The sequence below is a fragment of the Anolis carolinensis genome, chromosome 2, assembly GCF_035594765.1.
Source record: "Anolis carolinensis isolate JA03-04 chromosome 2, rAnoCar3.1.pri, whole genome shotgun sequence".
Taxonomy (NCBI): domain Eukaryota; kingdom Metazoa; phylum Chordata; class Lepidosauria; order Squamata; family Dactyloidae; genus Anolis; species Anolis carolinensis.
The window spans coordinates 184,810,142-184,835,819 of record NC_085842.1 but is presented as its reverse complement, the minus strand read 5'-3'; the positions used below and the strand labels follow the sequence as shown (position 1 = coordinate 184,835,819).

Genomic DNA, 25,678 nt, shown 5'->3' with positions numbered 1-25,678 from the left:
ATCCCCTCAGAAGAAGGTTAAATTGCCTCTGCGCCTGTCTCTGTCTCGGTCTCTGTCTGATGGGCATTGAATGTTTGCCCTATGTGTGTATAATGTGATCCGCCCTGAGTCCCCTTCGGGGTGAGAAGGGCGGAATATAAATACTGTAAATAAATACGGAATCAAAATACAAATGAACAGTCACAGAAGCGGCAAAAATATACAATGCCAGAAAAACGCACAATTATTATTATTATTATTACTACTACTACTATTATTACTCCATGCCTGCTCCAAGGGCGGCCCTCCAGCTGATTGGGCCTCCAATTCCCAGAAGCCCTTGCCAGTTGGTTCAATGGCCAGGAATGCTGGGAGTTGGCGGCCCAAGCAGCTGGAGGGCCGCAGGTGGAGGCGGCCAGAAGCTTCCTCCCTCCCCCCTTCGCTGTCCTTTTGGCGCCTCCCTGGCTGACAGGCCTCTGCGCCTTTAACGGGGAGGCCGGCCTTTTCTGCAGGCCCGGCCCATCGGCGGGCGGGGTTGCCAGGCTTGGCCCCCTTCCTCTCGCCGGGCTACTCTCACTGAGAAGGAAGGAGAGAAGGAAGGCGAGGAGGAGACGCCCCGCGGAAGGAGGGCGGCGAGGAGCCATGCCATGCTATGAGCTGCGGCTGCTGCTGAGGTGAGAATGGGCAAGAATGAGGGGCAACAAGGAGGGGAAAGGCGGCAGGCTGCAGACGTCTGTTGCTGCGGCGCGCAGAGCAGAGCTGAGGCGTCCAGAATCTGTCTGCCTCCTTCCTTCCACTCTGAGGTACCTCCTCACCTTGGCCTTCAAGGCTTTTGTGCTGCTCAGTCTCTTGGGGAGCCACATGGCGGAGGGAGAGAGAGGGGTTTAGACAAGGTTGAGGGACGGACCCTCCAGAGAGGAAGGAAGTTGTCTTCCCATTTGGCGATCAAGAGGTGGACTCTGGGCATGTGCAGAGTGCCCATCCTATTAGGAAGTAATATAGAACAACAACACTTTCGGAGAGTCCAGAGCATTGTAGTTTGGCCCTCTGTGGCAGAGAAGACCTTGTGAAAGGACGCCTCCACCAGGCATGGGCAATCTTGGGCCCTTCAGGTGTTTTGGACTTCAACTCCCACAATTCCTAATAGCCTGCCGGCTGTTAGGAATTGTGGGAGTTGAAGTCCAAAACAACTGGAGGGCCCAAGTTTGCCCATGCCTACTCCCCACCATGCCTTCATGGCATTAAGACTTAGGGCAACCCTAAGTCTATACAGGAGCTCCCGGTGTCACAGTGCGTTAAATCGCTGAGCTGTGGAACTTGCTGACTGAAAGGTTGGCAGTTCGAATCCGGGGAGCGGAGTGAGCTTCCACTGTCAGCTCCAGGTTCTGCCAACCTAGCAGGTGAGTAGATCAATAGATATTATTCCGACGGGAAGGTAATGGTGCTTCATGCAGTCATGTCAGTGTATAGACACCGTCGGGTCTTTGGCTTAGAAATGGAGATGAACACCAACCCCCAGAGTTGGACATCACTAGACTTAATGTCAGGGGAAGCCTTTACCTAAGTCTGTACAGTTTAGGTCAGAGGCTGGCCTTGGAGGTTCGCATCCGGCCATGGGCCTTAGTTGGAGGACTCCTGGCCTAAACTCCCAGGATTGAGAGACACATTTAGCTCAGTCCTCTGAAGTTTCCCCCAGAAGCGCATCTACCTACACTGTAGAAATGACACTGCTGGACACTACTTTAACAGCCACCACTCAGTTTTGTGGAATCTGGGAGTTGTTCTTTGCAAAGCCTTTAACTGCCCAGGGGCAAAGGTGCCTCCCCAAACTACAACTTTAACCATTCTATAACATTGAGCTGTGGTGTCGCAGTGGGTTAAACCCTTGTGCCAGCTGGGCTGCTGACCTGCCTCTGTTTATGTATTGTCTGTCTCTGTCAATTGTATAATGGCATTGAATGTTTGCCATATATATGTACCTGTAATCTGCTTCTGTCATGTTAACAGAAAAGCCATGACAGTTTAAGTGATGCCAAACTGTGTTCATTCTACAGTGTACGTGCACTCTTAGTGAGATCTTTGGATTGTTTGGTTTTGGATGCGGGCCTCTGTTTCAGGTTGGGGAGGCAGTCCTTGGAGGTCTGGGAGAAGTGGCTCTTTCCCCTGCCAAAGGATGCCACATCTGGGTTATTTGAAGCTGTTGGAAAGGAGTCTCTGCCAAGAGAGAGAGAGAGAGAGTGAAAGCGGCCTCTGAGGAGTTTCCCCGGCAGCCAGCCCCAGTCAGGTGGTAAGGAAGTAGAAACAGGCCGAAGGGTGGGACCGTCCTCCAGGGTTTGAGTTGTGGAGCCTGTTTTTGGAAACTGCTCCAAATCAAGATTTTCAGTTGTGGGGCCTGATTGAGTGAAGAAGTTGTCTTGATGCATCTCTACTGTAGAATGAATGCAATTTGACACCACTTTAACTGTCATGGAGCCCCCGGTGGCGTAGTGAATTAAAGCCTCGTGACTTGAAGGTTGGGTTGCTGACCTGAAGGCTGCCAGGTTCGGATCCCACCCGGGGAGAGTGCGGATGAGCTCCTTCTATCAGCTCCAGCTCCATGCGGGGACATGAGAGAAGCCTCCCACAAGGATGGTAAAAACATCAAAACATCGGAGTGTCCCCTGGGCAATGTCCTTGCAGATGGCCAATTCTCTCACTCCAGAAGCAACTCAAGTTGCTCCTGACACGAAAAAACAAAACAAAACTGCCATGGCTCAATGCTACGGAATCATTGGCATTATCGTTTGGTGAGGCATTAGCAGTCTTTGATAGAGAAGGCGAAAGGCCTTATAAAACTTCATCACCCAAAACTCCATAGCATTGGGCTATGGCAATTTAAGTGTTGTCAAACTACATTACTTCTGCAGTGTGTGCATTCCAGTGAGGTCTTTGGATATGCACTTCTATTACAGGTCGAGCATCCCTTATCCAGAATGACAAAATCCTTCAAAATTGTCCCTGGGGTGGCTGAGATAGCAATACATTTGTTTTCTGATCGTTCCATGCACACAAACTTTGTTTCATGCACAGTATTGCTGTATTACAAGTATTGTGTCTAAAATTAACTTCAGACTATGTGTGTAAGGTGCTTATAAAACACACATGAATGTTTTTAGACTTGGCAAATATAGTCAGCCCTCCCCATTCACTTCATGAAACCCCAGTGAATGTGGAAAAACCATTAACAAAAAAATAACTTTTTAAAACATGAGATAACACCTCTCTAGCATAATTCTTAAATCTTCAACCATACACTATGGCCAATTTCCATACAATTTACAGGAAGATCAAGATCAGTGTTCTGAAATCTCTTATACTGTATTCTCCAGCATGAGTCAGTGGTCAATTTCCAGAGGGAACTGACTTTAGAGTTTTTCTGGAAGACTTAAAAGTTCCCAGAGAGAGCATGAATAGTCAAATCCACAAATAGGTACGTATTCCAAACTTCAAAATAAAATAAAAATCCCGAACACTTCTTATCCCCAGCATTTTAGATAAGGGATATTCAATCTATATAGGCCGTTGTGGTCAAACAGGAATGTTCCAGCGACAATTGGGCTGCAGCTTCCATCATCATTGGCCATGCTGCCTGGGATTTCTAAGAACTCAAATTCAGCAACAGCTAGAAACTCATCTAACTTCCAACCCCCGTTTTGTGAGCCACTTTTTTTTTTTTTTTTGGAAGATTGGCTTAGACTCATCACAACTATAGATGTTGTGTTTGCAGGGGGTTAGCAGATAGTGTGATCAAGCAACAAGGATTTGGCAGCGCTGTGTGCAGATGGAACAATTTCTCTGTGATCTATGGGGGTGAATTTAATTCAAACAGGTCACAATTTGTAGCAAGTTATAGCTGTTGGAGCATGATGTGTAACCTTACTCCAGCCATACCTTTTGGCATTAGCCTACAGAAATTGCTTTAATGGTGGGCCTGTGAACTGAAGAGATATGCTTTATATTTGCCTCTATAGAGATTTGGTAAATTCAAACATAGGAAGTTCAAGCAAATACTTAATTCTCATTTTCCTGATTTGTTGGATTGCTCTGTTCTGTCATTCAGTGGTATCTTTGTTGCCTCTACCTGCTACAACTAAGTCCAGTCTGTAAAGTGTGTCTAAAATGTAAATGAATGTAGCTTTTTTTTAAAAAAAAATGGCTCCATTATGTGCACATATATGCAAATACTATACAGTAAATCTGTTAATGCATTACATGAAGGGGTGTAGTTTTGAAGGTTGGCTTAGGCTCATCATAACTAGATGTTGCTATTTCCAGTTTTCCCAGCAGTTATGATTGCGTATTTGTGGTATCTGATTTTTAACCAGTGTGAACAAGATTAGGATTGGGTCTTCTAAATTTATAGATCACAGACATGGATCTACTTCAAACACCCCAATCCCAGGTTGGGAGAGAAAAAGCAAAAGCAAATTTTGTGTTATGTTGAGAAGGCTCTGTTCTCAAGCTTTCACATTTCTATTCTGAACATTGTTTTTTGCTGCCTTTTTATGGCAACACTTTAACTTCTATGAGGAAAAACCAGAATATGAAAGCAACTTTGTTAATGCAAGCTGTCACTGGAACGTAATTCCAGACAAAGCATTGCAACTATTTGAGTGTGACATCTCAAAATGTGCCATTTGTAGCTACAGGTTTTGAATATTCTAGACAGATCTTTATTCCAGATCCTTGTGGAAATCCTTACATAAATCTTGCTGATTGATTAGTCATTTTTTTTAGGATTTGTTAATAATAAACTAATCCAACTACCTCTCATATTTTCTGCAGTAATGACGTCAGTAAGATTATAATGTATCTCTTCTTGAACATTTTCTTCAATTCTTCAATTATATATGCATTCCAGCTCTATGCCTACTTTTATAGGAGATATTTGGTTCATTTTAGAATTTCTCATTTGCAGTTAACAGTACAGTACTAGTCTTGATCAGTGATGACATTTGTTTGCACATATAACCTTGTCATATATTGAATATCCTTAAACCTACTGATTTTACAGGTCTTAAACATGTTGTGTTCGTCTCATGCTTGTGACATTACAAATGTCATATTATAATACTTTGTAGAAGAAACATAGAATCAACCCTGGAGGGCCCCTGGTCTTTACTAAATGCCCATGTGTTCCAGATTTGTAGGAGCACCTTCATATTAGTTCATAAGATTAATAAAGCTTAGAAGTATCATGTGACTTAAGAAAGGCTAAGCATTTTACCTCCCATATTCATTGTTTTTGTAGAATTGGCTTTTCTGTTTATAATACTGAACAAAATGGATGTTTTTACAAAATGAATGTTGTTTCAGTGGTGGTCTTGAATATACTCTGTGTCTTACATGATATGTCATGCAATTGTGATGATATGAAGTGGCCTAGTATAAGGTGTATACTGAAAGAGTAAAATGTTGGGGTGAAGGTTAGTTCTGGGCAGAACTAAGCATCATGTGAAAGGTATGGTAAAGTTTGAGTTGAAGATAGTTGGACATGTGAAGAAGCAAACCATTTCAGGAATCCTCTGTCAGTAGATAATTTGGGCAAGAAATACTCAGATGTAACTTGCCACTGCCTTCTCAGAAATCAAGGGTGCATCTCCACTGTAGAATTGCTGTAATGCAATTTGACACCACTTTATCTGCCATGGCTTAATGTTATAGAATCATAGGAGTTGTAAATTTATGAGGTCCCTAGCCTTCTCTGCCAAAGAGTGCTGGTTCCAGACAGGAAACAATCAGGGCCAGACTACCCAGAGAAGCCACTGAAATCCACAAGCATGTGGACAATTTCAGTAGAAAGGAGAAAACCATGAAAATGAACAAAATCTGGCTACCAGTATTAAAAAACCTCTAAAAGCCAGTCAGTAAATAAAGAACACCACTCAGAAGATAGGGGAAGCCCAGACAGGAAACAATCAGGGCTGGCTAATACCTCCCAACAAAGGATTTCCCCAGGCATGAAGCTGCAACGCTATTCAATGCTAATCAAGGTGGCCAATTCACACTTGCCTCAAACAGACAAGAGCTCTTTCTCCCAACCTGGACATTCCACAAATATATAAACCTCATTTGCCTAGTTTCTAACAGACCTCACAACCTCTGAGGATTCCTGCCATAGATGTGGGTGAAACATCAGGAGAGAATGCTTCTGGAACATGGCCATACAGCCTGGAAAACTCACAGCAACCCATTCCTGGTGCCTCACCAAACTACAACTCCACAACTACAACTCCCATAGCATTGAATCATGGCAGTTAAAGTGGTGTCAAACCCCATTAAGTGTACAGTGTATGCACTCGTAGCTACAGCACCTGATAACCAGGGATGATCTCACATTCAACCAGAAACCTGGTTAAACCCTGCTTAGCCCCTAATATCTTGTAGGGAGCTGATATTTCAGGGTATTTAGGCCTGTATTTAGGTAAAAGTACTGATGTTTTTGATAATAGCGTTGGCACTGAAACAATGTTAAGATGCATTGTCAAACCATTTTGACCTTCATGTGTAAGTGTAGTCATAACTGGATAATACTACCAAGGAAGTGTGAAAAGTGGTTTGTGTTATAGTGGACTACTAGCTATGCCCGGCCACGCGTTGCTGTGGTGAAGTCTGGTGGTATGGGAAATAAAGTATTGAGGAATTGGTGGTAGTTAAGGTAAAGTGTAAAGGTTTTCCCCTGACATTAAGTTCAGTCGTGTCTGACTTTGGGGGTTGGTGGTCATCTCCATTTCTAAGCCGAAGAGCCGGCGTTGTCCGTAGACTCCTCCAAGGTCATGTGGCATGACTGCATGGAGCGTAGTTACCATCCCGCCAGAGCAGTACCTATTCATCTACTCTCATTTGCATGTTTTTGAACTTTAGGGTTGACAGAAGCTGGGGCTAACAGTGGGGGCTCTCTCCGCTCCTCCAATTCAAACCTGCGACCTTTCAGTCCAGAAGTTCAGCAGCTCAGCGCTTTAACACGCTGCGCCATCAGGGGATATTATTTCCTAAAGGTTGTGAACATGTAATATTTTTGATTTTTTTTTTGTCTATTGGAGGCAAGTATGAATGCTGCAATTAGGGAAAATGATTAGCATGTAATGGCCTTGCAGCTTTAAAACCTGGCTGTTTCCTCTCTGAGTGAATTTTTTGTTGGGAGGTGTTAGCTGGCCCTGATTGTTTCCTGTCTGGAATTCCCTTGTTTTCAGAGTGGTGTTGTTTGCGATATTTTATGTGCTTCTACTGTGGCCCTGAGAAAACAAGAGGATTTGCCAGACTTTGGTGATGGGAATACTTTGTTGGGAGGTGTTAGCTGGCCATGATTGTTTCCTGTGTGGAATTCCCCTGTTTTCAGAGTGTTGTTCTTTATTTAGTGTTCTGATTTTAGAGATTGTATTGTTCTGTTTTATTATACTACAGTAATTTTTATATATTCTGATTTTAGTGTTTTTGAATACTTGGAGCCAGAATGTATTTATTTTCACAGTTCACAGCAACACAATAATAATAATGATGATAGTAATAATAATGACTTTGGTAATACACACTGCTTCACTCCCTTCTCAGCTTCCTTTCTGGAAGAATCCTTTTTTGGGAGGTGTTAACTGGCCCTGATTGTTTCCTTTGTGGAATTCCCAATTTCCCTGCTTTCCCTGTTTAATCGGCTTTTCCTGAATCCCTTCTTATTATCCAACATATTCACTTATCCAATGTTCTGCCGGCCTGTTTATGTTGGATAAGTGAGACTCTACTGTATATTTATAATCTTATATTATCTGCTTAGAACTGGATTATATGAGGCCCCTTCTACACAGCACACTGAAGTGGATTATATGGCAGTGTGGAGTCAAGATAATGCAGTTCAAAGCAGATAATATAAGATTATAAATGGGTTATATAGCTGTGTGGAAGGGCCTTGAGTCTACACTGCCATATAATCCAGTTAAAATCAGACAATCAGTATTTTATAGGCAGTGTGGAAGAGGCCTAAGTGAGGCCTAACTCTGCCTGTCCCCTGGGCTGAGTGGGTTGCTAGGAGACCAAGTGGGCGGATCATAGCCTTCTAACTGACAGCAATTAGATAAAAACAATTATTCTGCTCCCTCAAATTAGGACTTCATTTTTCTTTTCTTTTTGTTGTATCAAGTTAGAGGCGTAGATGAGGGGTTGTGGTGTCAATTTTCGAGGTTGTGGGGTGTTTAGTTTTGTTGTTTTGTCCACTGCTCGCTCTCTCTCTCTCTCTCTCTCTCTCTCTCTCTCTATATATATATATATATATATATAATATAATAATTATATATATATATATATATATATATATATATATATATATGATAGAAGATAGATAGATAGAAAAATTGCTAGGTTTGTTAGATTGTAAGAGGAAGTGTTCTTTTTCACAGTACTAAAAAGGCACCTCCGTGAAGCATGCAGTTGTAAGAGCAAGAATAAATGAAGACAAACTTTTTAAAAATCAGTTAAGATTCCTCATAGATACTACAAAGAGGAAGGAACAATAGAAGTGTAGTTTTCATTACTCTTGAGCTGATGTTCTTGCAGAGAGAAAGTACAAAAGGTTACTGGGTAGGGAAGATGGGTACTGGAGATTGCAGTTCCATATGATCCATGTGGATCATTCGACACCTTCCTCAGACATCTTCTTTGCTGAGCTATTTTAAATGGGTACATGATGAAGAGAAATGCAATGAGTGTAATTTGTATAGAAGATATTACAAACCTACTAGAATATTTCAGGATCAGGCTTTGCCAATCTGTCTGGATATGGCTATCCTAATTTCTCCTTCAACCCAGTCTCCTAACAAGTGAGACTTTGCCACATAGTGGTGCCAGCCAGCAGTTTTAGATTGTGTCAGACTTACAGGGTGTCAGCTCTTTGTTCTGGAAAGTGTATCTGTTCTTTCTTCAGAAGTTAGCACACTCCTTTCTAGCATGTGTTCCTTGGAAGAGCACTCGTCGTAGGACAGCAAGTTTTGCTTATTAATAAAGATTACATATACAGTGTAACTAATCAGAAGCAACAAAGCTGGCAAGAGGTATATTTTGTGAAAAATATGAGGAGTCAATATGAATAAAAATGATAATTAGTTTTGTCACTAAGACCCGAGAGAATATGAAATATCTTATTCTACTGCAACATGAAGCAGCTTTGCAAATAGCTCCGAGAAGTTTGCTTTGAAAAATGAAAGATAAATATTTCAAATACGTCCACAGCAATTCTTCATTGCATTACTACAGGTTGAGTATCTCTTTTTCAAAATGTTTGGGGCCACAGGTGTTTTGGATTTTTAAAATTTTGGAATAGCTGTATTTGCATATACAAACATAATGAGATATCTTTGAGGTGAGACCCAAGTCTAGACATAGAATTCATTTATGTGGCATAAACAAGTTATAGATCTAGCCTGAAGTTCCTTTTATAAGATACTTTAAATAATTTTGTGCATGAAACAAAAGTTGTGCTTACTGAACCATTATAAAGCAAACATGTCACTATCTCAGTCACCTATGAGGATGTTTTTAGAATATTTTCAGTTTTGGAATTCTGAATAAGGGATTCTCAACTTCTACTTACTAATTTGCCTTCCTGTAACAGAGGAGGGCAAATCACTTGCCCCTTGAAAGTTCAACAGGTCCTTTGCTTGGTTTTCCAGAAGCAGTTCTTACTTGCCATAGGCCGATGGCAGGGGTGGGCAACATAGAGAGCCTATATACTGCATGCTTTCCTTTAGGAGCAAGTCCAAAGGACCCCAAATTAATTGTGCTCATGGAAACATTAATTCAGTAAATCGAGTCCAAGCAAAACATCTGAGCTTCAAAATTTGACTTATTTTATACTTCATAATATTAAAGAATATAAAATAATATTTAAAATATATTTGTGGCATTATGGTCCATCCCTTAATATGTATCAGTGTTACTGCAGAGTATATGTAGCATCTTCTGAAAAATTTTCCGGGTGAGGATTAGGGCACTTTATATGACTAATGCATATTTGAACCTTAGCTCTGTAATGTTAAATGTAAGGTTTTTAATCTTGTTTGTGAACTTTTCAATGCCCTTCTCCAGGCAGATGGGACTGTTAGTCCCTCAGTTGGCTTTTGTTGCAGAATTCACACAAAATTTAATAAACAAGGCCTATTTTATAATATATATAATATATTATAAAATTATAACGTTGTCACCTTAAGAATTGTAAACAACGTTCAGTCATCTGCTGTTTATTGTTAAACAGACAAAAATAATAGTACTTTGAAGACAAATTGTGATGCATTCTTCATTTCTTTCTTTTTTCCTGATAAAAAGGAAGGTTGACTGTTACTTAAAATAGACATTCTGCCTCATGTGAACATGGATTTTCAGATTTTCATTGCTGTGATGTTGTGCAAGTACCCTTGATTCTGCATCTACAGATATGCCTATGAAAATAGAAAATCGTTATACAGTACTATGAAGTAAATTGCAGTTCTAATTGAAATCAGAAAATGTTCTGAATTAAGTTGCTTCATGCAGGTTATTTTTATCTGCCTGAATATTTGTTCAGTAGGCTTATTTCTCTTTTATTGTATATTTAAGGCTTTTTTTAAACATCCCACCCCTATATAACAATCTAGCATTCTGAAATTGAGAAAACATAATTTAATCAAATCAATAGTTATTTACACAGATATGTTTCTCATTGGGGTTGTTTAAATACTCTAAAGACACTAGATCTCATCTGATCATAAAAACTAAGCAGGTCAGCCCTGGTTAACACTTTGATGGTAGAAAACCAACAAATACTAAGTGCTGTAAGGAATGTTTTAGAAAAAGGAACAGCAGAATCCTTGCCTATGAAACCCAGTGAAATTCATAGATTTACCATAATTCTGCAGGTGACTTTGAACACACTTGTACAGAATGGGTCAAAAAGGCATCTGATTTTTAATTAACACATAATGTAATTTTCTATAAATGCAGTATATGATGCTGTGATATTATAACTTAAAAACAAAAAGTATAGGAGTTATTAAATACTGAAACCACTTTGTGACTTGGCTCACCCTATATACACAACCACATTTCAGTGTCTAATTTGGACATGCTTCCAAAAATGTGCATACTGTGTCTGGGTTTGTAGACCGAGTCAGCTTTTGAGTAGAGAGGAGCTGCTTCTCAGAAGTTGTAACACATTCCTTCACAGGAAATAGTTTTTCTTCCCTGTGAATAGCAACAGGCAAGATTATTAAAAAAATTAGTGGGAACTGGAAGCTTTCTTAAAATGATGAATTCTACTGGAAGACCTATAGGTAAATAAATCTGGTTAGCTTAAAGTCAGGCAAAAGTTGTTGAACTGAACGGTAGCTTGTTAAGCAACATTTAGGTCAAGTGTCTAAAGTTTAGACTGTAAATAGCTGCTTGCCTGATCTTTAGTGATGAGTAATTGCCTCTGAGTAGTGTCTAGCAATGACCTTTTGTAAACTGTTCCTTCTGTTTGTTTGTTTTCTTTGACACCCAAAGTGGAAATTGCTTTGCCTTCCAGCTGTTGTTGTACTGGAACTCCCAGTACCATCATCATTCATTATGCTGGCTGAGGATTCAAGTGAAAGTCCCAAAATATCTGCGTGGCATCATAATTCCTGCCTCCATTTTACACCTTAAAAATCCAGTCTATGTCTCAGGGTTACGTGGACTTGTGCTTCTTGTAGGAACTTGACTATGTAGGGATGGAAGCAAGTGGCCTTTCAGATAGTGATGGATTCAGTTTCCCATAATTCCCAGATAATGTGAACAGTGATAAGACTACTGGTTAATCACTACCCGGAGGGCTAAAAAAATCTCCAAATTAGCAGGTTGTTATCTCTTCTGGACAACATCTGTTCTGTTTGTATAAACCTCCTTTCTTAAGACCAAGGCAAAGAAGTACAATAGTATTCTGAACTGGAAAAACAAGAAATTGACCCTTGAAGTCCCACTAAATGAAACAGAGGTTGATTTCACAGTTTATACTGTTTCTACAATTTGTGAAATCTCAAAATATGTACTCTGAATCTGTGTGTATTGCCTACATGTGACATTGCCTTCTCATTTGCAGGTGGGGAAGCCCTTTTGGTGTAAGTCAGTGGTTCTCAACCTTTGGTCCTCCAGGTGTTTTGGACTTCAGCTTCCACAATTCATAAATGCTGGTAAGCTGTCTGGGATTTCTGGGAGTTGATATCTAAAACATCTGGAGTATCAGAGGTTGAGAACCATTGGTGTAGGTCTAGCTAAAATAAATATGATTTCAGAACATTGGTTTTCTTTATGTTCTCTCATACAGAAGATATAGAAAACATAGATTGCTTTACACCAGTGGTTCTCAACCTTCCTAATGCTGCGACCCCCTAATACAGTTCATGTTATGGTGACCCCCAACTATAAAATTATTTTCGTTGCTATTTCATAACTAATTTTGCTACTGTTATGAATTGTAATATAAATATCTGATATGTAGGATGTATTTTCATTGTTACAAATTGAGCATAGTTAAACATAGTGATTACTGTAATGACAAAAACAATATGTTTGAAGGAGTATGGACAACGGATGATGGGATCTGCAGTACCTTCAACCGATTCAGTTCTGACTTCCACAGACTACTGAGACCTCCATGAATGACATTGTACCAAACTTGGCACACAGAACCCCTGTGACCAAAAGAAAATACTGGAGGAGGAATTCACAGTAATTTAATAGACCTCTGAGGGCCATCCAGTCTACCCCCTTCTTCCATAAGGGAAAAGCACAATCAAAGCACTCCTGACAGATGGCCATTCAGCCTCTGCTTAATAATAATCATCATCATAATAATAGAATCCTAGAGTAGGAGGAGTCCTCCAAGGGCCACCCAGTCCAACCTCCTCCTGCCATAAGGGAAAAGCACAATCAAAGCACTCCTAACATATGGCCATTCAGCCTCTGCTTAATAATAATATTAGAATAATATTAATAATAGAATAATAAGAATAATAAAGTCAGAAAATAATATTATTCTAATAATATTATTATTAATATTATTAATTAATATTATTCTAATAATATTAGAATAATATTAATAATAGAATAATAAGAATAATAAAGTCAGAAAATCCCACAATAATTGCTTTGAACTGGGTTGTCTGAGTTCACACTGCCATATATCGAAAGCAGATAATGTGGGGTTTTATTCAGCTCTGTGGAAGGGGCTCTAGTCTCCGGAGCATCAGAAAACTAGCTTGCCCCTTCCTCAGTGTGATATCATTTCCTATTTAAACATGGCTATTATGCCCCCTTTCTCAAATGTCTTTTCTACAAGCGAAACAACCCCAGCCCTATAGTAAAAACAAAAATAGAACCTAATAAGGGAGGTTTATAAGGATGGCCTTTGTGGTCTCTTCTAACTCTTTGATTCTACAAAACAGGCACTGTGGGTAATTTGTCAGGTGTTCTTGCACCGGATCATCCCACCCGGCAGGGTGCACCTTCGCCTGCTGGGTGGGAGGCCCCTGGTCCTCCTCTTCCTGCCGGCCCCTCCACCAGGGCTGGGCTGGGCCTGATCTGCCGTGCGGGCCCTACCTCCGCCTCAGGTGCATGTAGGCCTTCTCCTAAGATTGAAGCCCGCAAGGCCAGGATAGAGTAGTGGCTTGGGCCTCCCTCAGCCGCTCGGAGTGGAAGCAGGCAGGCCAGGAGCCCAGCAGCCATTCCAGGGACGTGAAGGGGGCGGGGCCACAACCCTTTTGAAACAGCCAATCACCCCCTCTAGGGGCCGCAACCCCCAGGTTGAGAACCACTGCTTTACACTAACTGAGCTTATGTGTGTGGTGGCGTGAAACAGGAGCTGGAGGAAAACCTTTATGATTTCCCTTAATTTGATTATAATTTTAGTTAGCTTGCTTTCATCAATAACTTTGCTGCTTTTTTCTGCATCTGCATTTCTGATAGCTGGATTAATGGATTTGAAGCAATATAATAATATTTTAAGGGAGAAATACTACAGATTTGCTTCCAAATTAATTAATGTTATCAACACAATCTCATGTGAGTTATGATCATTCTGTTTGAGCAAAGGAACATCTGGTTCTTGGGGTCTTCCTACTTTACTCCCCATGTAGTAATTGAAGTTAAATAAAAGATACAACTTTTATTTACTATAAAATGTATGATTTGAAGTAAGTGATGTTTAACAGAATATAATTCCTATCTTCAGTCCTCATTTGGAAGAAACTACACACAATTATTCAAAACAGAAAAAGCATTAGAAATGCCAGCTTTTTTGTTGACATTGATCAGATTTATTTTTGAAAGCACTAATTCTAAAGTTGTTTCCAGAAGCAATAACAAGAGTAAGTTTATGTTTGTGTTTTTGCAAATAACTTTATATATTGTGGGAGGAATGTAGTTTGGTTACTTGGAAAAAATGGAATGATGGCAATTCTTAATATAACACTAACAGCTGCTGAACTGCAGAAATAAGTGGGCACTTGTTCTGCAATGGCCAGCCTTAGAGCTTGTCTAAATGGGGACATTTCTGAAGCTGTGGCTTGTTTTAGTGTTTTAGGATTCTGAAAAGCTTTCTTCATTGAAGTATCAGTATTCTTGGTTGGCAATCTCTGTTCCAGCTAAATCTCATTTCTTGCAAGGGGCTTTGGACCTACTTTTGTGATAGTTGGTTGTGGAAATAGGCTTGTGAAAACTCCATCTAAACAAGATCCTATGATAATCTGAAGTTACAACGATAACACTCCACTTCCTGAATTGCCCCAAGTTGTTTTATACGCCCAAGTTCATGAACTCTCTTCTCTCTGTCTCTCTTCTCTGCCCCTACCCCCTACTCCTGGCCTTTTGTTGTGATTGTTTGGGCAACACACATTGAAATAATTTTGAGGTGAGCTAGTGATCCTTAACACCAGGTCTAATTGTTGGAGTTGGGTGTCCAAACTTTAGAGTTCCTTCATAGACAAAAACAAAAAATTTCTTTCCACATGCTTTGATATTTATTTCTCTGTCTTGAAACCTGGCAATTAATGTGACTCTTTATACTGTGCCTAGAGATTTGGTAATCCTTAACTGTCAGGAGTTGTAGAACTAGTTAATCTGTTTGTCCAGCTGGGTGCAATTAATGCAAACTACTTGCAGTTTGCCCATCAGCTGTTGTCTAATATTGCTCAGGCATGCTAAGGATTAAAGCTTTTGCAGGACTTTGACCCTCTGATGTTATCTCATTGGGTGGAGTGGATAAACTAGAAATGCAAAATGACATTTACTTTCTAGAACTTCAGTATCTAGAGATTTTTCCAGAGCAATAATAGTTCTAGAGAATGAACAGATGTTAGCAAGATAATATCAATTGCTCCAATATGCTAAAGGGTATCAAGTCTTATTCTTTCATTGCCTCTCATCCCATCGGTGAAGCAATGAGTTAAACCCTTGTGCCAGCAGGACTGCTGACCAAAAGGTCGCAGTGCCGTTTAAATCCATCAGCTCAGTTTCCCATGCGGGGAACATGAGAGAAGCCTCCCACAGGATGGTAAAACATCCAGGCATCCCTTGGGCAACGTTCTTGCAGATGGCCAATTTTCTCATACCAGAAGCGACTTTCAGTTTCTCAAGTCGCTTCTGATATGAAAAAATCTCACTCATCTCAACTAGTTGTAATAACTGGTAGGGATGAGTGAAGTTTGAAATATATATTTGGAATTGTGTAGCAACTACATAAAAAAGCAACTCACACTTGGACCACAGTTCCTACCAATTCCTCTCCAGCATAGCCAGTAGTGGAGGATCATAAAAAATAGGAATTGCAGTTCTGTAAAATTGAGATAGCTACATTCTGCTCACTCTAGCTCTTAAGTGCATTATCAGTTTGTTGCTTTAATTACAGAGGCATTTAAAGAGAAAAATGGTTCTGTGTATGCAGTGAAAAAAATATTCTGAAAAACAGAACTTCTTAAATTTATTGATTTTAAGAAGAGCTGACTCTCCGAGGGTGGATTAACAAAACATAATAAACATTGGTGTTATTGTCTGGATAGCTAGCAAGCATGGCCTCTTCCACATGTTGAAATATCTGAGTAGCTTAGTAATTTTACTTTTGTCTGTAGTTGCAGAACGTGCTGTGTAAGCTGGCTACACTCTTAGAGGAAAAAACACCCCAAATCTATTGAGCTTCGTGGATGTTTCAAGGATGTCTTCCTTTTTGTCTTCATTCTGTGGAGCACAGACTCTTCTCCACTGAAATAAAAATGAATTGATAAGTCATACTGATAGCTCATTTGTGCCTGCAGAAGTTCGTACTCATTAATTGCCTCAGCGGTGGGGCATAGTTATATTTACGCTGTAACTCCAAAACTGATGCTAGGTTTGAATGTAGTCTTATCAGTTCTATTGATGCTTCTGGTTTTAGTTTTGAAAATTACAAACTGAAGGATTTTTTTAAAAATACAAGAATCCAAAATAGCTCTGGGGCCTCCTCTTAATTGAGATCCACATGGCCTACAAGTGCTATTGGGTGGGGATAGTGCATGTTTAAGGCAGGACCCCAGAGTTAAGGGCTGGTTCAGTAATCTTTAAGAAAGAATATACTGTACTGCCAATAAGAGACATGTGTGACATTTCACTTCAGCCATTATCACTACAGTAGGAAAGTTATGTTAGACTTGGGACAACCTGTGTCTAAATCCTTTCCCTTGTGAAATGCCACTGCACTTCTCCAACACTTAATAGTAGGGCTCTCACCCCATTTTGTGAAAATCATGGTTCCCCAGTCATGTCATGGTAGAAGAGTGCTGGTCTTGCCATCCTGTTTCAGCAGTGACAGTTGGGAAATATGCATTGAAATGTACAGAAATAAACTGCATTAGCTGCTTCAACATTGAATGATCATTGTATTTTGCTTGACAAACTTGGAACTTTCGGCCTATGAAAAAACTGCCACAAGCACAAAATTATAGCTTGGAAAAGGATACATATTTTTCACAATATTTTTATTGTTTTTACAACTTTTTTCTTACACTTAGTTTCCATTGGTGTTTATATTAATACACACTTTATTTTCATGTAACATATTTGTCTGCACTTTCCTTTTTAATACATCTTTCTCTTTGATAACATTTTCATTGTTAACACCCCTCATCCCCACACCCATCATCTTTCCCCTTTGACCACATATTTATTCTATATCTTTAACTATGGCTTGAAAAAGGATATATTGATTTCTAACATACACACTACCCCTTGAAAATAGCCAGTTGTCATAGAATCATAGAATAGTAGAGTTGGAAGAGACTTCATGGGCCATCCAGTCCAACCGCCTGCCAAGAAGCAGGAAATCGCATTCAAAGCACCCCCGACAGATGGCCATCCAGCCTCTGCTTAAAAGCCTCCAAAGAAGGAGCCTCCATCACGGCCCGGGGGAGAGAGTTCCACTTCATCTTGTCGAAGATGATTTTGGCATAGAAGTCTAAACATGTGAGCTCCTTGTCTTTGTTTTAAAGTACAGAGGTCTTGGCTGGGACCTAGAGAGCTACTGTACTTTTAAAATTACTCATGCTCTTATATTTTGAGTGCCTATTCAGGTAGATAATCCTGGAATCTGGTAAACTGCTAATCTGGAATTGTCCACCTTTTGCTTCACACAATTGTCTTTTCTTTAATAATCCACGTATAAAAGGGTATATGAGATTAAAACAAACAAGCATCTTTGATTGTGCTTTAAAATGGGAAGTTGATCTTCATGAGTCCTAAATGTTTTCCTGCTGTTTTCCTTTTTGTTTGTTTTTTAGTTCCCTGATCCTGTTAGTTCCTCCTTCTAAATTCTTTCTCTATTTTATCTTCTAGAGCAGTGGTTCTCTCAACCTGGGGTCCCCAGATGTTTTTGGTCAACAACTCCCAGAAATCCCAGCCAGTTTACCAGCTATTAGGATTTCTGGGAGTTGAAGGCCAAAAACATCTGGGGACCCCAGGTCGAGAACCACTGTTCTAGAGTCTTATTAATTCCTACCTTAGAATGAAAGCGAGGTCCCACAATAGGAACTAATAGTGAATGAAGAAAGCAGTATCTCATGGCTTTTATTAAGGATTTTGAGGCCTAGAAAAAGATGACAGAATGGTCACTGCAGATTGTAGTTGGGGATGCAAAAACTCCACAACACTTGCCCTTTCAGATACTCTGCATATAAAATAATTATCAAGTAGTATATTGTTGCCCGTCCACATTTGTGGTTTTTACTTTTGTAGATTTGAGTATTCCCTGATCTGATTAAAAGTATTATTTTTAGGAATTTCTAGGTCCTTGAATACAATTTGGTGGTCAGTTTCCAGTTGAAGTTGACCTTAGGTAAAAGTCATACAAGATCTAAGAGTTCCCCCGAGGGATATTCTTTCAGATAAAGTAATAGCCATTTTTATTTGCAATTTTTCACTTTTACTATGGTCCTGTGCCCATAATGCTAGTGAATGTGCAGGGATGACTGTATTGAAGAAAGATGATCTAGGTCAGCATTTCATGCAGTTCTAATTCTTGAGTTGTTCTGGGATGATGGATGATAAAAATGCATTAAAAATGTAAACCACCTTTCCCCGGCATACTTGCAGTCGCAAGTGGTACAATCTGTTCTGTCACCACAAACTTCTGCTGTCTGTTTTCTGTTTGTGCAACCCAATTGTGACCAGACAATGAGGACATCTGTGTGGATGATTAGAAAGATTCTCAAGGTGCCATAGTGTAGAATTCTGGAGTGCATCAAAATACATCCAGATGTGTTGAAGGTGTATTCCTCTTACACAACCAAAGCAGTTCGGGATCTTTTCCATTTTAGTATAATGAAGATGTTGATAAATGTATCTGCATTCAATGTAATATGCTTACTGTGAATTGCTAAAATACATTCTTGTAGTGTGCCTTGTTGATGAAGCGCAAGTATTTCTGGATAAAACCTGTTTGGCATCTACCATAAATATTCACAGCTGAGTTTACTTTTAAGTACCAAAGGTAAGCGTCCTGGTTTCCTTGTGATGATCATCTGGTTTCTGCCTAGGGTGTATTTTTAAATAAGTGTAGTTATACACTACAGGAAATGGAGTTGACTACACTTGGCAGTAAAAATATAAAGTATAGTTAATTGTGTGTGTGTGTGTGTGTGCGTGCACTTAATTTCAAGTTGCCTGTTGACTAAAGGCAACCCCATGAATTTCAGAGGGATTTCTTAGGCAAGAAGAGGCTTGGGCAGTTCCTTCCTCTGAAATATATACAGCATATAATATACTCTCATCCAAGTAGTAACTAGGGCTGACCATATTTAACTTCCAAGATCTCTACAGAATCTGTTGTCTTTAGGATATTTAAATGGTAGATGCTGTTGCAATTCAAAATGAATTAAGTGAGACAAAGTATTTCTGTTGGGAAACATCCTGGTACAGTGCAGCATACATTAGTCCCACTTGTTGTAGATAAGTTACTTTAAAAGTTACAGAAATTCCATCAAGAGTTGAACTATGATTGTCTAAGGTACTGCTTCTTAAACTGCGAATCCCAACCCCAAATGGAGTCCTTTTAGCTCAAAGTTAGAATCCCCAAAATATTTCCTGAATGTCATCTAGTGGTTGCTTTAGGCATTTACACAAATCTGTTGTGCAGTGTTTACAGTGGACTATGCAGAAGATGTTTCAGGTAGACTTCATATAAAGTAAAATCAGCCTGCTTAGCAAACCTTGCAAATGCTGATTTTTTATCAGTAAATATTTATATATTTAAATATTATACCTATTTTATATACCTCTATACCTGGGGTCATGAAAAAATGTCTCAGGCCAAAAGGGGTCCTTAGTGGAAAAGTTTAAGAAACCCTGGTCTAAGGAACAGGTCCTATTTAAGCAGAAACATTTTCTCCAAGGAGTATAATAACTAAGTGAAATTCATTTTGGACTATTTACATGATCCTGTTATAATGAACGGGTGAAAATAGAGCAGCCATACAACACAGTGTTGTATTGTCACTCCCATTAACACAAGCCATCATACTAGTCATGAAGGATAATGAGAGTTGCAGTCCAACAATATTTGGAGAATTATAGGGAGCTTTCCTCATTCAAACTGAAGTATGAAAAGGATTGAAGATACCTCGAGAAGCAGTTTTTAGACAATTGTGACAGCAACTGATCAAAACCTGACTTTTAGAGAGGTGGATTATGAAATAATCCAGGCTTTTTACTCTGGATCTTTCCAGTTCATAAGCAATTTGGACTAAAAAGTTCTAGGCTGGCCTCGTTTTGTTTCCTTGTAAACTGGAGAAGCAATTTCTCAATTTTCTTGCAGTATACTATTTTTAATGTAATCTGATATGTTCTTTATGTTAGACTGAAATAAACTTTAGGTCCAGTTACCTGTGAAGCCAAAGTATTGTTAGGGAAAAAATTAAAGCCAGTTGATGTCTAGATACCTGTGTTTGCCCATGGAGGAATGTCCTGAGCTACAAAATTGAGCCTAGAGCTATGAAAGGTTATCTTTTTGGACTACAGGTCCCATAATCATTGCATCTGCATGGATAGTGGTTCTGTGCTTTGAAATAATTTCTGTCTTATGGAGTCCTAAGCAAACTTGTTGTGTAGTTTTCTTGGCAACACTTATTCACAGGGGAATTCTTCAGAAGCTGAGAGAATACGACTTGCCCAAGGTCACCGAGTAGGTATCCATGACTTCTAGAATCATAGTCAAATGTTAAAATTGCAGTGCCAAACAGAGATTATTAAAGAATAATATGTTCTCTCAATTTTTAACTTGATTCAGCCACTGATTTACAGTCTTTAATAAAAAAATTAACTTACTTTAAGATTAATAGTACGAAGAAACTATAAATCCTAATAGGATTTACTTTGTAAAACTTCTTATACTCACTAACTATGGGGATAATTACTGAGTTTCTTTTCCAATAAGCACAAGGCTTAGCGTGGATATATACCTGCCTTCAAATCGCCTGATGACCCCATGGATTTTACATAGGGTGGCTTTGCTAGTTCCTTCCTCTGAAATATTGTCATCAGCACCTGGTATTTGTTGGCAATCTCACATACAGGTACTAAACAGAGCTGACTCTGGTTGGCTTTCAGGATCAGGCAGGACCTTGTGCCTTTGGGTATTGGGGCTGGAGAATTTTGGTGTTTTTATTTTTATACTAGCTTGTTTGTTTTGGGGTGTTAGGTAATATCACCGAAGTTTGGTCCAGATCCGTCATTGGCTGCGTTTAGTGTTGTCTGGATAAGGGTGAACGACAACTCCCAGATCTGAGGTCAATCCCTTCCAAACCAGGCCTGTATGCACAGTTGGACATGTTGGGTTTGTGTGCCAAGTTTGGTCCAGATCTGATGTCAGCTGGGTTCAGTAATTTCTAGATGCAGATGAACTGGAACTCCCAAAATCAAGGTCCATTCGCCTAAACCCCTGCAGTATTCAGTTGATCAAGGGGTTTCTCTGTGCCAAGTGTGGTCCCAGTCCATTGTTGGTGAGGGTCACTGTTTCTCTGGATAACTACAATTCCCAGAATCAAGGTTAATTCACCAAAACCCCTGGATTATGTTCAATTGGTCATGGGACTTTTATGTGTCAAGTTTGGTCACAGTCCATTGTCGGTGGGGGTCACAGTTTCTCTGGACACCTCCTCCACATACACACATACACATTTTTCACTTTTATTATGTGTATTATGTGTATACATAGATGGAAGGGTTCATGAGTTATCAGGCTTCCCAGTATAGGTAGGGGACATGTGCTCCTCCAAATAATTTTGTATCTCCATATCCACCAGTCTTAGCCAGCATAGCCAAAGATGAGAGATATTCATTAGTTATAGCCAGCCCAACCAGTGGTGAGGGATGATGAATTGAGGCCATAGTTTTCCATGCTGTTCTTCGTGCACCATATTTACAGGTATTTAATAGATTAATGCTTGTATTACTACTCCATACAAGCTACTTGATTAAGAAATAGTAGAAATAAAGAGTTTTAAAGCTGCATGGTTTTTAGTGTTTAATGGCATTTGTATACAATTGTGCTTATTACACAAATTTCCAGTTCTACCTACATTATTATAAATTGGATTCTTCCAATTGCATATAGTTAAAAATACTACCCACTAGAAAAACATTTCTATGCAATTGTAAAAAATAATAGGTTCAATTATTTTGATAAACTTGAACTCCATTCTTTTAATTACTCTACAGAGCTGCTCAGAATAAATATTGAAAGTGAAGAAAATCTAATAACTAAAAGCTGTGGGTATAATTTATTTTCCCATACAGTTCTTAGAAATACAGTTCCCCCGTGTGGTTTGGGGTGAAATATTTCTTTGAATAAATGAAAGTTCTTGAAAAGTTGTGAGAAGCCTCAGAGGACATGTTCTTGGTCTGTATGAATCTGCTGGGAACAGCTGCCAGAATTAGTTGAATTCATTTTCCACATTTATTTACCAAATCCAATCTGCAAGGATGAAGATACACATCAGGCTGCATCAGACTTTTCTTTCTGTTAAAATGTATTTGCGTTTAGACAGGCCGCTGGCTGCAAAGTGTGGTAGAACTGCCTTTAAGGATTACAGTGAACATCAAACTCTTAGATTATCAGGATTTTTATTTATAACAATATTCTGTCTAATTGTTTCTTTCTGTTTTCTGATTGGTCTTGTTTAGATGTTAGCACCAACCATGATTTCTTCTCTTTAATTCTAGCTTGCATCTTTGTTCAGATCCCACCAAACTTACTAATTTTAAATAAAATTATTTGGAACCAAGACACTACAGCATGGAAACATGAGTGAATGTAGCTGTTACATGGATCTTTATTAGAGCTCTTCCAAAGCATTTAAGAAAATGGGACTATCTTTATACAGTGGGTCCTTGGTATCTACTGGAGCTTCTTTCCAAGACCAACATCCATGGATGCTAAAGTCCCATTATATGCAATGGCATAGTAAAATAGTGTCCCTTATATAAAATCAAGGAATCTGTATGGTTGAATCCGTGTATATGGAAGAGCAACTGCATATTTTACAGGGCTTTTCCTGTGAATATTAATAGGATGTGTTTCTTTCCCAATATGAAAAATTGCTCATTACTTTTTAGGCAAAAAGATTGTGTAAATAAGACAGAAAGATGAGTTGCTATCCAAAACACTGAACAGTCTTGCTGACTAGCAAGATTGTTTTTCTTTCTCTCTGCCATTTAAGTAAACTATTTTCACAAAAATCTGTCCCTGTGAAGCCAGTATAGTATGTTAGTGTGATACTGGAGAAAATTACCAATTTAATCAGTGAAATATTAAATCAGATAATTGCAGATATATACAAAATGGCTTTTGAGAACTTTTATACCAAGATAGGATTTTAAAATAAATCTTTCCATATCTTTCACTGTTTTACTTTTCCCAGACAATGGCTAAGAACACTTAACAATGTTTCCCCATAATATTTACTTGTTTTAAGCAAGCTATATAACTAAAGATCCTATTGGGGTGTAGGAGGGTACAATAAAACAAGATCAGTTGAAAACAGTGTAAAAACATAGAAGATCTGAGCAGGCTGAAAACATGTTTTACCATTTTAAAAGTTAAAAGAAGGACATCAGAGTAAGTGCTAACTGGGCCTCTAAGGGAAAGGTATTTCATAACATAGAATCATAGAATGATAGCATTGGAAGAGACCACATGGGCTGTCCAGTCCAACCCTCTGCCATGCAGGAAAAGCATAATCGAAGTACTCCTGACAGATGGCGATCCAGCTTCTGTTTAAAAGCTTCCAAGGAAGGAGCTTATCCAGCTTGACATATCATTCCGTAAAAGCCATTGTACACTATATAAAAGCAGGTACACTATGGAAAAAATTCTGTCCATGTGGTTAGCTATGAAACAGGGTGAACAATTGTAATCAGGTCCAAAGACCAACTATCTGGGTCCTGAAAGACATAGAACAACCCAATGTTAAAGTTAAATGCCCATTTCCTTTAAATAGGCATTTAAAAGAAATAAGCTAGGTCATGAAGCTGATAAGGCCATTAATGCTAATCAAGGTGATTAATTACAACATTCACACTGGCCTCCAACAGACAAGAGTTCTTTCTTCCACCCTGGACTTTCCACAGACATATAACCCCCGCTTGCCTAGTTTCCAACAGACCTCAAAATCTCTGAGGATGCCTGCCATAGATGTGGGCAAAACTTCAGGAGAGAATGTTTCTGGAACATGGCCATACAGCCTGGAAAATGCACAACAACCCAATCATAGACTATGCTGTGGGAGCTACAACTGTTTGAAGATGAGTTGTGATTTTCCAGGAAAATCGTTTAGCTAAAAAGGGGAAATTTGAAGAGGATGGATAGTTTAATTAATAGTTTTGGTGGGCACATGTGCTTCACAATTACTCTTGGTTCACACTGCTACACCAAACCATGACTTATCTGTACATTTGGTAGCATTGTTCTGTCATTTAGAACTGCAGTGCTCAGCTGAATTTTAGCATAATTTAATTACGTAACTTCATTACACCGATCGAGGACGGATATTGGAATAAAATTCACCTCTTTCAATATAGCAGAGAGAATACTGGTTATTTCCCCCTATTGAACAGTATTTAATAGTCTCTTAAACTTCTTTGCACCTCTTCCTTGATCAGAGATGGACATTGGATAGAGTTCACCTCTTTCAATATAGCAGAGAGAATATTACCTTTCCCCCTTGAATAGGAGTATTCAGTAGTCTCCTAAAACTCCTTTGCTCAGGTCACTTAGCAATAATATCTAAGAAAAAACAGACAAAAACAAATTATTGAAGCATTAGCATTGCAACTCCAGTGCAATGTTGAACATTTTGTAATAAAGGTGAGGTGATTTTTTAAAAAGTTTTTACCCTTGAGATAAGAGTGTTATATTACTGTTAAGCTATGTTTTGTACTACTTTCCACCTCTTCCCTCCTACACAGAGTACATAGTTGTACTTAAGGCTATAGTGATTGGTACCACAAAAAGTAGAATATGTCTACCTACCAACAATTCTGATAAAAAGCTACTGATTTAATATGGTTTTGATGGTTGTACTTTATTTTAAACATTGTAACTATCCTGTTTTATAAGAAGTTTAATACATTGTGGCCCTTATTGATTGGCCTTCATTAGGGAGTTACACATGTAATCTAACAACTGCAGAAAAGCTGCTGAAAATCTCTCTCTACTAGACTATTATTGTGCAGTGTGGGGGTATTTTTGTGTGTGATGGCATTTGTTTTTATTTAGTGAGTAGCTTTACTCAGCTTTGTGACAGTTTTGAGTTGTATGTCTCACTCTCTAAAGAATCTGATCATTACAACACACACATCCAGTTACTATTAACTCAATTCAGTTTTATTTTTTATTACATACATCAGTAATCATCAAGATGCACCCAGAGAGCAAATCCTTTTTCTATGTGTTTGTGTGTGATTATTTTTTTAGCCAAGGTGATAGAAAGGAAAGGTGAGTCTGAAACAATAGGCGTTGACCTTGATAACACAGTGATTACAATCTCTGCCATGCAAGCATCTGTTAGACACATGACACCTAGCTCATTTAAAAGTAATGGCATGCCGTGTGAGAGTTACAGAAGTAGTTAAGTGCAGCATACAGTTTTCTAAAGCTTGTATTTGA

The 25,678-nt window shown here is 39.1% G+C and overlaps 1 protein-coding gene across 2 annotated transcripts in view; it reads left to right on the top strand.

Annotated features, from left to right (window-relative positions):
- Window positions 1-442: 442 nt before the first annotated feature.
- Window positions 443-25,678, top strand: part of tex2 (testis expressed 2) — a 112,374-nt gene continuing 87,138 nt past the window's right edge. Inside the window, exon 1 of one of the 2 annotated variants that reach the window (XM_008118359.3) lies at window positions 443-653. The gene's annotated coding sequence lies outside the window, so the exon portion shown is untranslated. The remainder of the gene's footprint in view (window positions 654-25,678) is intronic. The other variant, XM_008118361.3, reaches the window with a different exon arrangement.